Source organism: Octodon degus, unplaced genomic scaffold, assembly GCF_000260255.1.
Source record: "Octodon degus isolate 3935 unplaced genomic scaffold, OctDeg1.0 scaffold00092, whole genome shotgun sequence".
NCBI lineage: Eukaryota > Metazoa > Chordata > Mammalia > Rodentia > Octodontidae > Octodon > Octodon degus.
The window spans coordinates 2,883,423-2,900,227 of NW_004524668.1; the positions used below are offsets into that span (position 1 = coordinate 2,883,423).

General features: G+C 40.7%; 1 protein-coding gene across 2 annotated transcripts in view; it reads left to right on the forward strand.

Annotated features, from left to right (window-relative positions):
* Positions 1 to 16,805, forward strand: part of Luzp1 (leucine zipper protein 1) — an 85,786-nt gene that overhangs the window by 47,110 nt on the left and 21,871 nt on the right. The window contains exon 2 of one of the 2 annotated variants that reach the window (XM_004637614.2): positions 12,768 to 12,862. The exons of the other annotated variant lie outside the window; for it this stretch is intronic. The gene's annotated coding sequence lies outside the window, so the exon portion shown is untranslated. The remainder of the gene's footprint in view (positions 1 to 12,767; positions 12,863 to 16,805) is intronic. 2 annotated transcript variants of the gene reach the window in all.

Sequence of the window (16,805 nt, forward strand, 5' to 3'; positions counted from 1 at the left end):
TCTCTTTCTCTTTCTCTCTCCCCCTCCTTCTCTTCCCCTCTTCCCCCTCTCCTTTCTCCTCTCTTCTCTCTCCTTCCTCCTCTCTCCTCTCTCCTCTCTCCTCTCTCCTCTCTCCTCTCTCCTCTCGTCTCTCTCTCTCTGGCTTCATAGCTCTTGTAAGCTCAAAAAGCATAGTCCAGCTCTGTACTGAACATTATTTGCCCTTAATGCTATATTCTCTGTGGGTGGGGCTCTTTCCATTCCTGCCTGAATGAAAAGCAGTTAGCTGACTTCCTGATCATGTCCTATCTTGTCCTCCTCCTCCTTTTTTTTGGTTGTTTTGTTTTTCTTTTCATTATTCTTTGTTGCACCCTAGCTCTTCCAGTTGTGGCACTATACAGGGAAGTAACCATGAAGCTCTTTGTATGTTTGTATTTTGGAAAAGAAACTTTTAAGTGCATGAGTTGGGAATGCATTTGAAGTCTTCTGCTGCATTCACAGACAGGTTTAGAATGAGTAGTGGGGAAGAGAGATGAGGTATGGAGACCTGGATCCAGTATGACACAGTAGACTACATGAAGTAGTTAAGGACGTGGAACTCGGAATTGCTGACAGGGCAGAAATACTTGAGGAATGCTCCTGTTTTGATAACTAGGTTATTTTTAGTTTGCCAAAAAACAGGAGTTTCATCAGTGTGCTGGAATCTTACAGTCATGTTTGTAACGTAAACTAATCGGCTTAGGCTGTGCCAGAAAATTGTGAGGTGGCATGTTCATTTCTCCCTTTTAGTATTGCCTGGTTTAACTCTGGCAATTCTGTGGCAGGGAGCAAGGGCTTCATTCAGGGCATTGTTGGTGGGGAGTAAGGGGTGAAGGCAGTAGCCACTGCTGGGTGGAACGCTGGCCTGAGGAGAATGAACTTGCATGTCCAGCCCTGCTGTAATGCATTCATTTGGGCTGCAGATGTCAGGTGTAGATATAATATACTTGAAGCCAGTATTCACTTGTGTCACTCCAAGCATGACTTTGGGTAAAATTGCCTTAGAACCTGGTTTTCTGTCTAATTGACATTGAATTAACTACCCATCTGTTTGGTTCTTATCCTGGATATTTTGATTACCATAAGTGGTTTTTTGTTTTTGAGACAGGGTCTCACTATATGTACCCCAAGCTGGCTTCGAACTCGTGGCAATCCTGCCTCAGCTTCCTGAGTGCTGGGATTACAGGCATGCGCCAACGTGGTTTTCACTGGATTTTAAGCTCTCTGTTATGGTTCATGTAGTACAGGTTTGTTGAATGCCCACTCAGATGTATACCTGGTACCATTGTTCAGTGTTGTGCTTTTTTGTGTTTGTTGTTTAGAGAGTCTAAATTTTATATATGCCATTCTATTGAAGGATACCAATTTGTTAATTATATATTTTAATTTTTTAATTTATTTAAGATTATATAATGAGGTCAGAAAACTACAATTGGTTATCCAGTTTTTATTTGGGTATTATATAGTCATTGTAGGGGGGTGGCTGTAAGTTAATGAATTTGTGATCTCAAAGAATTTAGAATGGCATGAAGAAAGCAGTAGTTAGCAGAGGGGAAGAACTCTGCACTAATCAGCTGTGCTTAACTGTAACTGCTGGGAGGCTGCTGGTCTGTAGGGCTTGCAACTTTCTGCTGGAACTTGTTTTTCTCCAATTTCTTTAGCTTTATTTACAAAAATGTGAGACAGCAGTTTAATAAGTATGGCTATTTGGCAGTTTAGGGCTTTTTTTTTTTTTTTTTTTGCCTGCTCTGGCCTTATTGTTTAAAGTATAATAACAATAATCTCTATAACTGACTCTTATGTAGATAAGAAAAACTTAAGAGATAGCTCTGTGAAGCTGTAGCAGCCAGTCTGTCTCACCTGGTGAAACTAGGGAATGGAGGTAATGATCCTTTTTCCACTTCTGTGTGTTGTAGAAAAAGGGCTACATGTGAAAGCCCATCTTTAGTTGTTAACAGCTTGCTTTATTTATTTATTTTGGGGGCACATTTTAATTAATTAATTTTTTCCAACGAACAAGTATTTATCAAGCACCTACTGTGTGCTGGGCGCTGTAATTTATTTATTTTAATGTATTTGGTTGTTACAGGATCTTACTATGCAGCCTAGACGCATAGTGATCCTCCTGTTTTGAGGCCCCACCCCACCCCCCGCGCTGTGATTACAGCTGTGTGCCACTATGCGCAGACTCTGTGGCTGGCTCAGCCCTGGTCCCTGTGCGTGCCCAAGCTTGCCTAAACAGGCGCTTTAGCCCGCTGAGCTATCTTGCCGGCCCCAGCAACTGGCTTTAGACTAGCACATAATTTACAGTTTGAGCCTTAATTTCATCTGTAAAGTTGATTTGATGATACCTCAAAATATTGTTATAAGGATTGAGAATATGGGCGCAAAAGTGCTCTAAACTATGAAGTGATATATAAACATTAGATATTAGGAGGCATATTATTTGTTTTGAGAAAGGGTCTTGCTGTGTTGTTGGCAATGAATTTCTGGGCCCAAGAGATTCTTTTGCCTCAGCCTCCTTAGTAGAAGGTATATTATTTGGGGAGTTAGTAGGCATGAACTTTTGAGGCCTCTGGGGGGATATTTTCTAGGGATTCTCAATTTCACATGGTTCATTCTAGAATCTGGACTTGCTTTAGTTATTCATAAGGAAAATGATACTATTTTGTTACTTGAAAGTATACTTATGGAAGGTGATTTACTCTTTTTCGTGTCTGCAGAAGTACAGATACTCATAATTTGCAGCAATTTAGTCATTAAACATTTACTGATGTGCTGAGATTTATATATCTATATATCTATATCTATATCTATATATATATCTGTTTGGTTGAGAGATGAAATGCATAATCCTTGCTTTTTGGAAGCTCATGGTTTGATGTGGAAGGTAAGCAGTCAGTTATAATGCAGAATGAAAATTGCTGTGCAGGTAAACCTAGGCCTGGTAAGAGGGCCTGTTTGAACATGATTCCTCTCAATTGCCTCTCTAGACCTTGTTTAGAAACCAAAAGAAGGCCCAGTATGGTGGTACCCGCCTATAATCCCAGTAGTCTGAGAGGCTGAGGCAGGAGGTTCACAGGTTTAAGACTAGCCTGTATTTTAATGATTTAGGAAGACCCTGTCTTTAAAAAAAAAGACTGAGATGTAGCTCAGACTGAAGGCCCTTGTTTAATTCCCCAGTACCATAAAAATCTAAACAAACAAAAAGTTGTAAGAGCTCCTAGTGAAGCCTAGAGAAACGGAGAATTTGCCTAAGGCCATATCCATACCTACTCTGTTTAACAAGACTGGAGCTCAGGTCTGTTTTCCTGCTTACTGTTGCTTTCAGCTATGTTCTTAGTTGCATCACCACTGACCTAGGCTTCCTGTTTGTTCTGCAGCTTTACCTTGTTCAAATAGATTTCTCTCTCCCCACTCTGCCCTGTCATCTTTTCAGCTTCTGTTTTTATTACCTTTGCTCGTGTCTAAGTTACTACTTTCGCAATAGAAGACTCAGGGAGTTGTAAGCTTGAGCCTGCTGAAGTAGAAGAATGGTTTTAGCTGTAGCTGCACGTAAGAGTTGCTTATAGAACTTTTAACAAAATACCTAAGATTCTGATTTTTATTTATTCCCGTATGGTTGTTTGCTTATGAATTATGTGTCTATGGTAAAACACAGCAATCACTCAATAAGCTTTTAAGTAAGCTGTGTTCATCTCTATCTTTTTAGGCAGGGTTTCATGTAGTTATATAAAATACATCAAGAGAGTACAGCAGAGGAAGACACAGATGTTTTCAGAACTCCAGGAACTCCCTCCTGCCTCCTCGTATCAGAGCTACCCTTCCCCCATGCGCACGCGTGCACACACACACACACACACACACACACTCACACTCACACTGATACCTGGGAATTGAACTCAGCTTCAGGTGAGGACTCTACTGCCAGGTGCATCCCCAGTCCGTAACCTGTTCTTATAGACTAGTTTTGTCTATTCTTGAATTTCGTATAAGTAGAATCATTATGTACTGTTTTTGGTTCTGGCATTTTTATTTTTTTTCTCAGTATCATACTAGTTGTTCATCATGTGTATAGCAGTATGTAGTACTGTATGGATACATCACAGTAACTTGTTCTACTATTGAAGGGCGCTTGGAATCTTACCAGTTACAGTTCTATGGGAAGGCTGCTATGAATATTTTTATTCTTTTTATTTTGTATTTTAGGACAGGATCTACAGGGTCTATGTAAATTGGACTCATAGTGATCCTGCAGTTTTCAGCCTTCCAAGAGCTGGGATTACAGGTGTGCACCACCAAGCCCAGTCTCAATCGCCATCTCAGTGTGCCCCTGGGGCAGGGCCGGCACAGTAGGCCCAGGGATCGAACTCCCAGCCCCTTCATCTGCCTAAGCAGGAGCTTTAATCCGCTGAGCTATTTGGCTGGCCCGCCCTTCTTCTTTAAATGAGGCAGTGTTTTGCTGTGTGGCAGTGTGGACTCAAACTCCTGATCTCAGGCAACCCTCCTGCCTTGGTGTTTTGTGTATCTCTAGCTACCTGCATGTGCTACCACACCTGGCAAGAACTATTCTCAAAAGAGGATGATGTTAGGGTAAAGATGTGATTGCTGTGCGGGAGATCGAGGCTATCATGACAACATCTTTTATAGAAATGGGATGTGGCAGTAGAAATGGTACTCTTCCTCAAAGGTGTACAGCTAGTTACTAAGTTCCCATTTGTTGCTCTGTTAATTTTTACATTTTACGGAATTTTCTCATTTGGTTGCAACTTCAAAAGTTGATTCTCCAACCCAAGAATCACACTCTGAAGAGAAAAAGCGTATATGGCTTATTTCCTATTATTTTCTTACATAGACTATGAGATTTTAAATTAGTTGAGTGAAATATCCAATTAGGTATTAGAAAATAGGTCATTCAAACAGTCCAGGTACCTGAGGCTTACTTAAACTTTAAGGGATTAAGAAATTAAGTTGGTTTTCAGCAGAAGACAGAGATGTTAAAACACTTATTCAAGCAGGAAAAAGAGGCAGTAATAAAGTACAAGTGATGGTTTCCTAGTATCACTGGGATGCCCTAGAGTGATTCCTCCTACATGGTGCCAAGTACCTTATAGAAATTAGCTATTGTATTACTCTAGTCTTTTTCCTTGATGGAGCCAAATTGTTTAAATAGTTTTGTTTTAACTAATCAGATATGAGTGCTCCACAGTTTCTGTGGAACACTGGTTATGTGAGTTACTGGCATGGAGTGAAATGGTGCTCATTCTCCTTTCTACAGCTATTAAATGTTTAGTCTTCCAGGCCTTCCTATGTTCTCATAGTAGGCATTCTTCCTGGGTGACCTCAGTTCCTCTCATCTCATTGGTTTTGGTAACCACACCTGTATGGACATAAATTTATATCTCCAGCACAGATCACTCCTCTGGGCTATAGACCCATCCATTTATTGTCAGGCAGGTACTGTTCTCAGGAGTAGGGACAGAGTGATGAGCTACACCAATGGATGTGAGTATGGGAGAGAGACGAGCATTGAACAAACAGAGAATGTCACAGGTCAGAGTGTTAAAGTGAGCACATACCACGGTGATACATTAATGTTGAGAGCTACTTTATGTTAGCTGGTCAAGGCATTATGGAGGTGGTGAATCTTATGCTGCTCTTTGAATGAATGAGCCAGCTATACAAGAGAAGAGGGAACGTCTAGTTTTAAAAGCTGTGGGGCAGAAATTAACATAATATGCATGAAACTGAAAGTGAGACTGGGAACTGGTAGGAAAGGAGGCCAGAAAAGTAGGTAGAGGCCAGATCTTGTTAGGGACCTATAAATTATTGTGAAGACTTTTTATTTGTTTGATCTGATAAAACTTTTTGGATATGTAATTTTCTATTTGGAGAATGGTCTATTTGGGACAGCTGATAGCCGGGAGGCTTGAAGAGATTCATGGTAGGTGAAGAGTCCAGTATCTTTGAACTAGTATGTTTGTAGAGAATGCAGAGTAGAGGGACAGGGCCAAGAAAATTGAGAACTAGATAGGACCTGCTGATCATTTGTATGTGGGGCTTGAGGGGAAGAAAAATCCAGGATGATTCCAGGTATTTGTCTTGGATAATTGGGTGAATGATAGTGCTGTGTCAACCGAGATAGAAATTTGAAGAGGAATGAGTTGGAGAGAAGGGTGGCATGGAAGGTGGGTACCATCATGAATATGAAAATACATGTAATGAATATGTGAAGATATGATGTCAGTTCGATATCTGGGTAGAGATGCCAGGTATGCTATTGGATGTGCTTCTGGTTTTTGAAAATTGGAAAGTCCTTGAAACTGGATGAGACTGCTCAAAGAAGGGAGTGTACAAATAGAGAGGCCCTGGGCCTACTTGGTAGAGCAGACGGGGAGGAGCCAGCAAAGAATGGGAAGACCAACCTGGGGGATAGGAAAGTGTGCTGCGTGGAGCCCAGGGAGAAGACCTGAGATCTACTGAATCAAAATTTCCAACTTGGTGAGATCCCTAGTTGGTTGCATATTGTATGCAGTTTGAGAAGCACTGGTCCAGAGGTGAGTTTCTTAAACTGTCTGTGATGTAGGATCAATGAATTCTTTTTCATTTTGTCAGGGACCTGACAAAATGGTACATATTTGGTACTGCGTACGCTTTTTACATAGCTTATTCCACACACACCTATGTGAGTTCATTGCTCTTTACTGGTCTAGATCCTGTTTGAGAAGGGCTCACAGATCATGGACTTGTGTGTTGGAGCAACTGTCGCCTCCTGCACAAATGGCTAAGTGTCTACTCTCATGTTCTGTAGTTCTGTTAGTAAGTCTGTGAGTACCGGTTGCACTCTTGCATGTTTGTGTGCTGATGGATGTAACAAGAGAATTAGGATGGAGACAGAGAGAGGGAGAGGGAGAAGAGGGAAGATGATGCGCTTGAAGGTGCCAGGGAATTGGGTCATATATATAATTTATTTATTTATTTGTTTATTTATTTTTGCAGAACTGGGGATTGAACTCAAATCCTTACGTTTGCCAGTCAAGCGCTAATCCTACTGAGCCATCTCCCTGGCCCCTGGGTCTATAATACAGATGAAGAATTACATTTTGTATACAATAAAAACTAGGGAAAGCAGAATGTTTGTGTGTTGTTGGATGTAGAGGTAAAAAAGTGGGGGTCTGAATATTACTTCTTGGTGACAGTGCCATCATCTGATAGAGACCAGAAGTTGGTTAAGAAAGAGAAAAAGTTGTAAAGAGTCATTTTGGAGAGTGGCAAGGTGAACCTATGAGGAGAAGGGCAGCTGCACTCCTGGCAGTGTTAAGGCATTTATTTGAAGTTTGTGATGAATTTAAAATGACATCAGCCGATGGTACTAGTAATTGTTTCTCTCTGGCACTTAGCTGCTTCTGGAGTGGTTTAACTTCTCAGTTTGGTTTAACTCCAATTGAAATTTTGAGTATAAAGAAGAAGGCCTTCCTATGTTCTCATAGTAGACATTCTTCCTGGGTGACCTCCATCCCTCTCATCTCACTGGTTTTAGCGACCACACCTGTATGGGCATAATTTTGTATCTCCAGCACAGATCACCCTTCTGGGCTATAGACCCATCCATTTAGAAGGGAGAGGAGGGCAAGTGTGTTAACGCCATTTGCAAGGGAATGATGCTGAAGTATGAACATGAAAAGGGTAATTCGGTTGAGTACTTAACCTATAAGACAAAGGTTATAGTGTCTAACACAGTTTTAAGGATTTAATTTATTTATATAGAGTACTTAGAATAAATGGTGCCTAGAATGTGTTAAGTGCCTAGTGTGTGCCTGTTTTTGTTGGTGTTAATACTGTCATCCTTGCTGGACTATAGAGTTAGCCTCCTAACTGATCTCTTGGCATCCTTCTAACTCCTTTCATCTGTTACACTGAAGCCAAAGTTTTTTGGAATGTGTGTGTCTGACCTCTATTTAATACTTAAATGACTTCCTGTAGTTCTTTGGATAAAGACCCAAATCCACATTTTGTCCTCCAAAGGCCTGCGTGGCATGGCTTTCACTTCCTCTCTAGCTTCCTCTTAGTTCATATTTCTACTTGTGCTCAATTCTTTGACCACTCAGCTCTGCTGTTGGCTTCTCACACTTAGTATGTTTGCACTTGTACCTAGGATGTTCTCATTAGGGGCCTTCCTGAATGAGTTAATTTCTATCAGATTGTATTTCATATAACTTATAGTTATCTTTTTTTTCTTTTTCACTTTTTATGTCTTTATATTTTTAAAAGAGTAAAAAGAATGAACATTAGAAAAACAGAATTTTACTAAAGATGAGAGAAATTCAACAGTGATTGTTATATTGCCTGTTGTCCTCAAATTTGTTGTTCCGACTACCAGAAAGAAGCATGCAAAATTGGTTAAAAAATTAAAGAGAAAAAAATAGCATTAATTATTCCTTTCAATAGAACAGTAGAAGTCAGCAGTACAGTTGTCCCAGCATATATAATTCTTTTCTCCTCTTTCTTTCTTTTCTCCTTTCCCTCAAGCCAGTTCTTCCTTCCCTTTGAGCAGTTTCTTTCCCTTTCACAGTATCTGTTGTACTTTTCAGATTTCCTCTTTCAGGTTCTTACACTAGGGAGACAATATGGTGTATCTTGCTCTTTTTTTTCTATAGCGGTATGCTATAAATGCTACCAGGGCGAAATCTGTTTCCACTTATTACTTTCCTCCCAGTGCTGACCTTAAGAGCCTGATGCTTTACAAGTAGTCAATATTTGGATAAATAAGTGAATGAATGAAAGAAGGAAAAAAAATTCAAGTAGCTATTCCAATTACTAGGTATAAGCATGAAGAACTGATCAATTAGGTATTAACTGTTCCTTTCAATAAACCAATAGAAATTAGTGGTATAATTATCTTATACCCACATTTTGCCCCTCCTCCCTGTCCCTGTCCCTGTCCCTGTCTCTGTCTCTCTCCCCCTCCCCTTCCCCCCATGCCTGTTCTTTCCTTTTGAGCAGTTTTCCTTTCATAATATGTACAATATGCAGTATAACAATCGTGGTTAATTTTCTATCATCTTGTTTTGAAATTCTGTATTTTTATTTATTTTTACTTTAAAAATAAGAATGAAAAACTACACACATTACATGTAGGCTTGTGATGTTTGAGCTACAGAACAGGACTTTTTCTGAGGCAGAATTTTAGAGTGAACCCTGCAAGGGGGGCATACTAGAGAGGAGAGAGCAAAATTTAGGCTAGAAATACCTGGGGGAGAATCCAATGTACCACTTATCAGTAATGTTATTTTAAGACTTTTTCTTTTTCTTTGTAAAATCAACACGATTGAGTTATCTGATTTATCTACTATGAAAATTAATAGCCAGTGAAAGCTCTTTTGGTTCTTTTCAGTGTAGTTGTTGTGATTGCCGTGTAACAACACATGCTATGCATGCTGTACTAACTGCCACTTGGCAGTCCTAATTATAGACTCGGAGAAGTTAAAGGGATCACCATACTCTTTTGATTCAACCAGTTTTCTAAAGTAGGTGAATAAGTAACAATTTTAGACATGTTTCTGTTACTGAGCCTCTCAAACATGAACTCTGCAAAGAAACCTCCTCTCAGTTTGTTAGAAAGGAGGTGGCAGTTTTCAGATGAATACATAGATACACTAATCTTGTTATTATTATCAGATGTTTATAAGTTCTTAAATCTTTTCTTTCTAGTTCCAATCCTGTGCATATTCTTGCTTGCTTGGTAAGGTCAAAAAGAACCTAATATACAGAGATGAGATAGCCGGATTCTAGTCCTGTGTCTATTAGTAGTTTTCAAAAAGGATCACAAGTTTCTAAATATGTTTGCATAGTTGTCATATCAGGGCTAAGCATATCTGCCTTCTCATCTTCACAGGTTATGTGGATTAAAAAAAATCCTGAGAGAATAATAAACACTTTCATGTGTGAAAGACATTATTTTAGCACCCCTCCATTAGGACACGTACTGAAATCTGTATGATGACTTCTAAAATGCTCTTTGAGACAGGGTCTCACTGTGTGGCTCAGACTGGCCTTGAACTTGCTATGGGACCTACGCTTGCCTTGAACTTGTGATCTTTCTGCCTTCAAGTGCTGGAATTATAGATACGTGTTTCCATGCCAGTTAAAATTATGTCTTTAAAATTTTGAAAAATCTTGAGTAGACAGTTTGTGGAACCGGGGATTGAACTCAGGCCCTTGCGCTTGCCAGAGAAGCGCTTATTCCACTGCGCCGTCTCCCCGGCCTGAGTAGACAGTTTGAATCAAGAACATGTGTGAGATTTACAGTTTTTTCCCTTCACTTGCAACACATTTTCCTTTACTTCACTGAGCTTAGTTCTAATAGCTGTGTTTAACTATCCTTGTCTGATAATTCTGACATAGTCATCTTGGGGTTATCTTCTACTGATTGTCTTTTTATTTGAGGTTGGACTTTCCTAGTAATTTGGGAGGACTGTATTCCATGCTTCACAAATGTTATGTTGTAGAGACTCTGGGTTGTATTGATGTTTTCATTTTAGCAGGCACTTAGACTAAAGACTTCAAGCTCTGTCATACCTGTAGTAGGTGTCAGTTCAAATCTTAGTATTTTTTTTTTTTTTTTTTTTTTAGCTGAATATTTTTTTAATGTATTTCATACAGAGTCTCACTGCACAGCTCCAACTCATGGTGATCTCCCTGTTTTCAGCCTCCCCAGCTAGTGCTGGGATTACAGGTGTGTACCACCATGCTTGGTCTCAATCGTCAGCTCAGTGTGCCCGGGGGTGGGGCTGGCGCGGTCTGGTGCCAGGGATTGAACCCCAGCCCTTGCGCTTGCCTAAGCAGATGCTTTAAGTCTGCTGAGCTATTAGGCCGGCCTGGAATTGGATCATATTTATACCTTTCACTTTGAAGATAGAAGAAATAAATGACATCCAGAAGCAAAGAAAGAAATCACAGACTACTAGCTTTTACTTCTTAGAAATGAGAGAATATCGACTATTGAAAACAAATCAGGATTATCTGGAGTTCCTGTTTACTTCACTTTTGGCAGTGCATCCCATCCTGTTTTGAAGAGAACCCCCCTACTCCCCAGCCTTAGTGACTTGTCAACAGAATTGGCAGTGGGTGGTGGGTGGATTAGAGTGTTTTGTTGTTTTATTTTTTTAAAAGCAGGGTGGTAGGCATTGTTAGGGCTATAAAAACTGCAGTGGAGATACAATTTTTTTTTTTTTTTTAAAGCAGGGAGAATGCACAAAATTTACTACATGCCTAAGGCATCAGGGTTATTAGATTATCAAGACCCAAGTTTGTCTAGCAGAGAAAGGTGTGTGTGTGTGTGTGTGTGTGTGTGTGTGTGTGTGTTTGTGTGTGTGTGTTTGTGTTTAGGATGGTGGAAAGAGACAGATGGCAACAGGGGTAAGACAAAAGGTCTGTGGGCCTGTCTTGAAGCTGTTTGAATAGCAGTCACACTTGCTTTGCTTCAAGTGACTTTTCTAAAGGGGGCAGAGAGAGCTAAAGCTTTTTTCTTGTTCACCTGAGCCATCCATTGGGTGCTGCCCTTAGTATACTTTTTTTTTTTAACTGTCTTTCCTGGCTGTTCCTATTGCTTACCAGGTCTTAATTTGAGGCTGCAAAAACTCCATTTGCTCATTTTTAAAACAGTTTGAAAAGCATCTTACTGTTTCTTCATCTTCTATTCCAGCTTTCTGGGAGGGTCGAAGCAGGAATGGATTGATTCTGTTGTGTGCATGTGTGCTTTGGGTGGGTACGCATCAGGTAGTGGGGCAGCAGAATTGGAGGCAGCAGGTGATAGATGAGGATGTGTAAGGGGGGCTAGGCAGTCATGAGGAAAGGGGTATTTGAATGTGAGACCACATGCAAAAGCTTTAGGTTACTGCTAATTAGAAACCACCCTGTTGAGGAGAGGTAGGAAGATTTGACCCAGGCCTTGTGTCTCTGGTAAGTCTTCTGTGAAGTTAGCAGTAGTCAGAGTCAGTAGATCCGCCCGCCTTTCCAGTTCTGCTGAGGAGACTGCCCATTATAAAACTGGAGGGTGATGTGCTGACAGAGCTGTCTTCAGTTCTGACATTTGGTAGTTCAGGCTCTCTTGAGGACCAAGTTGAGAAAGCATTGAAATGACTTGGGTTTAAACTCTGACTGTTTACTAAGCAAGCTGGAAGACCTTGGACTGGTCACTTGTCTTCTCAAATTTAGATTCTGTATCTATTAGGTAAGGATATAACATCATATTATTGTCTCACATAAAACATAGTGCCCAGAATATGGTAGGTAAGATAATCTACCAATGTATATTGTTCTTTTCTTATAGTCTTCCAGGGCATTTTATATTTAGTAGAATCCTGGCTTTACTCCCAAGTAATTGTGTGACTCACTCTTTCCAAGTTTCTTTCCTTCCTTATAACAAGGGCATTTAGCTAGTTGATTTCTGAGATGCTTCTTGGCTTTCATCCACATGTATAGACTACCAGGAAATATGCAGGTCTGCTAATTTCCGAAAAGATAACTCATCCCTGAGTTATTCTGTTAGGAAAAGGGAAGTCTCTTGGAACCAAACTTCTCTCCCCTGGAGAGTGACAGCCAGGTCCCTTCAGTGTCAGGTTGTAGATTCCACTCTTACTTTTTGTCTTTTCTAGCACTGCACTGTCTGTGAAGGCCTTTGGGTCAGCTTAGCCTTGATATGACTCATGCTTTACCTATGTCTTATTTTCTCTTTATATTCTATGCAGGTCAAGAGCAACTGCCATTGAAAGATAGTGACTGTTTCAGCAAACATTGGAGGAACAGCCAGAAGTATTGACAGAAAGCTTAAATTACCTAAATGGTAAGCGTGTTGTCTAGAGAAGTCCCTTAGGGTGGTTTTTGAAACCTCGTGGTTTTCCAGTGTGGCAAAGGCAGGGAGGATAGTCCCTGTTGATGATGGCCTGTTGGGAACTGCACACTAGGCTGTGTACTTTTTTTTTTTTTTAAATTTGTGTGTGTGTGTGTGTGTGTGTGTGTGTGTGTCCAGCTCAGCCCACCAGGGGGCGCGGCTGGCTGGCATGTGGTGCTGGGGGATTGAACCGCGGTCCCTGTGTGCTTTGCTAAGCTTGTTCTAAGTAGGTGCTTTAGACCACTGAGCCATCTCACCAGCCCCTGGGCTGTGTACTTTTTTTAAAAAAAACCTCTTTTCTCCATTCATCTTTCAACCTGATGAGGGTAAAAATATTTGCATGAAGTCAGTGACTGTAAGAAAAGAAGCAGGCCCACAACTACCATTTATTGAATATTTACTGTATGTCTGTCAGGCACAACCCTGTTTGACATGATCTCCCTGAAGATTTATTCTACTCCTTGAAGTTCCTGTTACCACAAGGACATGAGCTCAGAGAGCTTATAAACTTCTCCGTGTTCACACAGGCAGTAAATGATGCAGCTAGCTTTTAAACCCGTGTTCTTTTCATTATTCTGTGTTTCCCATTTTAAAAACTTTTTGAGTGAGATAATGACTGTAAAAAAACAGCAAAACAAACAGGTTAAAGGAGGTTTTAATCAACAAGTACTTCCTTTTCCTCATCTTCTCAGGGTTTGGTGTGCCTTTGCTTGTTTTTCTTGGGGAGGGGGCGCTTTAAAATTGTTTTTTAAATTTTCAGACAGGGACTCACTAAATTTCTCAGACTGGGCTTGAATTTGTAATCCGCCCATCTCACCCTCCCAGACTGCTGGGACTGCAGGCACGTGCCACTGTGCTGTCTGCGTCCATACTTTATTTGCTGGGGTTCATGAAGACAGCAGAAAGCACCACACTCAGCACCACTGAGACAGGTGGGAGGGGAGTGAGCGTCCGGCAGTGAGTGGCCAAGGGGCCTTGTGGGTGGCAGCTGGTGTTTGGTCTTTTTATCATAGCTCAGTACTTTTTAGTATACTTGATGAAATTTGGGGGAAAATGTCCATTTTTTTTTTTTTTTTTTTTTCCCCAGAACCGGGGATTGAACTCAGATCCTAGCGTTTGCCAGTCAAGCGCTTATCCTACTGAGCCATCTCCCCGGCCCCGAAAATGTCCTTTTTTTTTTGCAGAACCATGGATTGAACTCAGGCCCTTGCGCTTGCCAGGGAAGCGCTTATTCCACTGAGCCATCTCCCCGGCCCCATCCAAAAGCAAAACTTATACGTATCTATTTATATGTGTAAAATCTTCATGGGGGCTGTTTTGATGATAAAACACATGACTACTATCTACATGCCTAGCACAATTTTTTTTTTTTTTTTTTTTTTTTTAAAGATAGGGTCTTGCTACATATGATTCAGGCTGGCCTTGAACTCATTTATTTATGTAGCCCAGGCTGGTCTGGAACTCACTGTGATCCTCTTATCTCAGGCTCTTGAGTGCTGGGATCACAGGTGTATGTCACCACACCTGGCTCTAGTACAAATCTTAATGGCTCAGTATATCATTAAACAAAATAGAGAAAGCCCTTGCCTGTAAGAATTATATTCTAATGGGTAGACATGAATAACTAGATATTAAATAAAGTGAGAAATAGGTAAATGACATCCAGGTGATAGGTACTGAGCAGAAAAAAGGATAAAGTTGGTAGGGAGTGACAGGGAAGCTAAGGAATTGCTGCTTTATATAAGATGACCTGGGAAGCCCTCTAGTGAGATAATATTTTAAGCTAATTGAGAAACCCAGCCAGGGAAGAATATTTGGAAGAATGTCATCTCTGGCAGAGGGAGTCTGAGATGTAAAATCCCTGAGGTGTGTTACTGAAGACCCAGGGAGGCAGTGTGACTGGAGCAGAGCTGTAGGGAAAGAGCGGTGGGAGGCGGGAGGCAGAAGTAACAGGACCCAGGAAACACATTTGGAGGAGGACAGCTTATTCTGTGAGGTGGGCGCCAGGGGAGAGTTTAAAGCAGAGAAATGACATGATCTGACTTAGGGTTTTGAAGCCTTACTCTGGGAGTACAGACTGTGGAAGGTGAAGAAGGGCGGGCCGTGGCGGGAACAGGGAGACCATTTAGGATGGTTCTGCAGTCGTTGGTGGTGTGTGTGCCCATGTGCTTGGGAGTGGCTGCTTGGACTAGAAAGTAACAGGTTTAAGACCTTCTTTGAAGGCAGAGTCAAATTGATTCTCCTGATGAAGATGTTGATTTATCTGGAGTTAACCTCTGGGTCACGTAGGTTTGAGGGCATCATTGGGAACTTGCCATTGATCCCTGGCAAAATTTTAAAATTTATTGAGGAAAACATGAGAATATAGTGATTATTAGAAGGCAGTTTATACTTACTATGTTATGCTAACTGGTAATAATTTTTTTCTTTAAGCTTTGCCTTGATTTTATTTGAACTATAAAATTTTACAAATTCATTATAGAAATACTGAGAAATAAGGGCTGGCAAGATAGCTCAGCAACAGAGTGCCTCCTTTGGCAAGCGCAGGGACCAGGGTTCGATCCCTGGTCCTGCATGCAGTGCTGGCCCCGCTCCCAGGGCATGCTGAGCTGGTGACCGAGTCTGGACGTGGTGGTACATGCCTGTAATCCTGGCGCTGGGGAGGCTGAAAACAGGAAGATCACTATAAGTAAGAGCAGTGTAGTGAGACCCTGTACCAAATACATATAAATGGGGTGGGGAAAAAGAAATACTGAGAAATAAAGATAAACAAAAAACAAAATCAAAATCATCTTTACTATCCAGAGAGAATTAGCATCTATCTGTCTGTCTGTGTCTGTCTCCTACCTACCTACTTGTATGCGTATCTACGGATCAGGGCATTTCATTTTTGCAAGATTTCTTAGGCTGGAGGAGCTCATGTATTGTATAAAATTAAAGTATCTTAAATGATAAAATTAAACATTTTATATCTTTTTGTGTGATCCCAACACAAAGAAAATCTTGACCTGACTTTGGAGCTGAGTGAACAACTATAGCAAGCAGTTGTGGGTGCTGGGCTGTTGGGCTGTCCGTGATCTGGGCCCCTGACTTCCCTCTCATCTCCCACTGCTGTTTCTGTGCCGCTCCCCCTCAGCCACTATGGCTTCTTTGTGGGTCTTTCAGATGTGACAGCACTAATGCCTCAGGGACTTTACCTCTGTGACTCCCTTTTCCCAGGATGCTGTTTTCCCGAATATTTCCCTTGCTGTTTTAGATCTTAGCTAAAAAATAAGTCTCTATCTAGAAAAGCTATTTTTATTAACATTCTAGAGGCTATTTTTGGTTGCATTTTGTTTAGCAACTTCAACATCAACTTAGATGAAGATAGAGAAAAGACAAACTTGTTGAATTTTAAATAATGAATGTAAGCTAGAGAGTATACAGAATATTTAGGTAAAGGATTGAAATGAGAAGTTGAAGTATAGAAGATAATAAATAATTTAAGCTAAGACTGAATGACACTTAATATGGGCCAGGTATACTCATGTAAGTGCTTGTTTGTGCTTACCATAACCCTATAAAATAGGAATGGAAACACAGAAGTCAGGTGACTTACACAAGGTCACCCAGTTAGGAATTGAAGCCAAGGGTTGAGCTTAGGATATCTTGCTCCACAGTTTGTAATAATCTTTAATCCTTGCAACATACTGCCTGCAAAAGAAATATAAAGCCCTAGATTATTGAACTTAATTAGATTTAACAGTATGCAGGGAAGTAAGTACGAACCTCAAAACTGGTAATGTGGCTGCCAGATTAGCTCATGCAATCCTGAGCTTTGTTATTAGATCTGGATAGACCAGATCATCTTCTAGTTCCACTTCCAGGACTTCTTCAGTTCTTACCTTGACTGTTA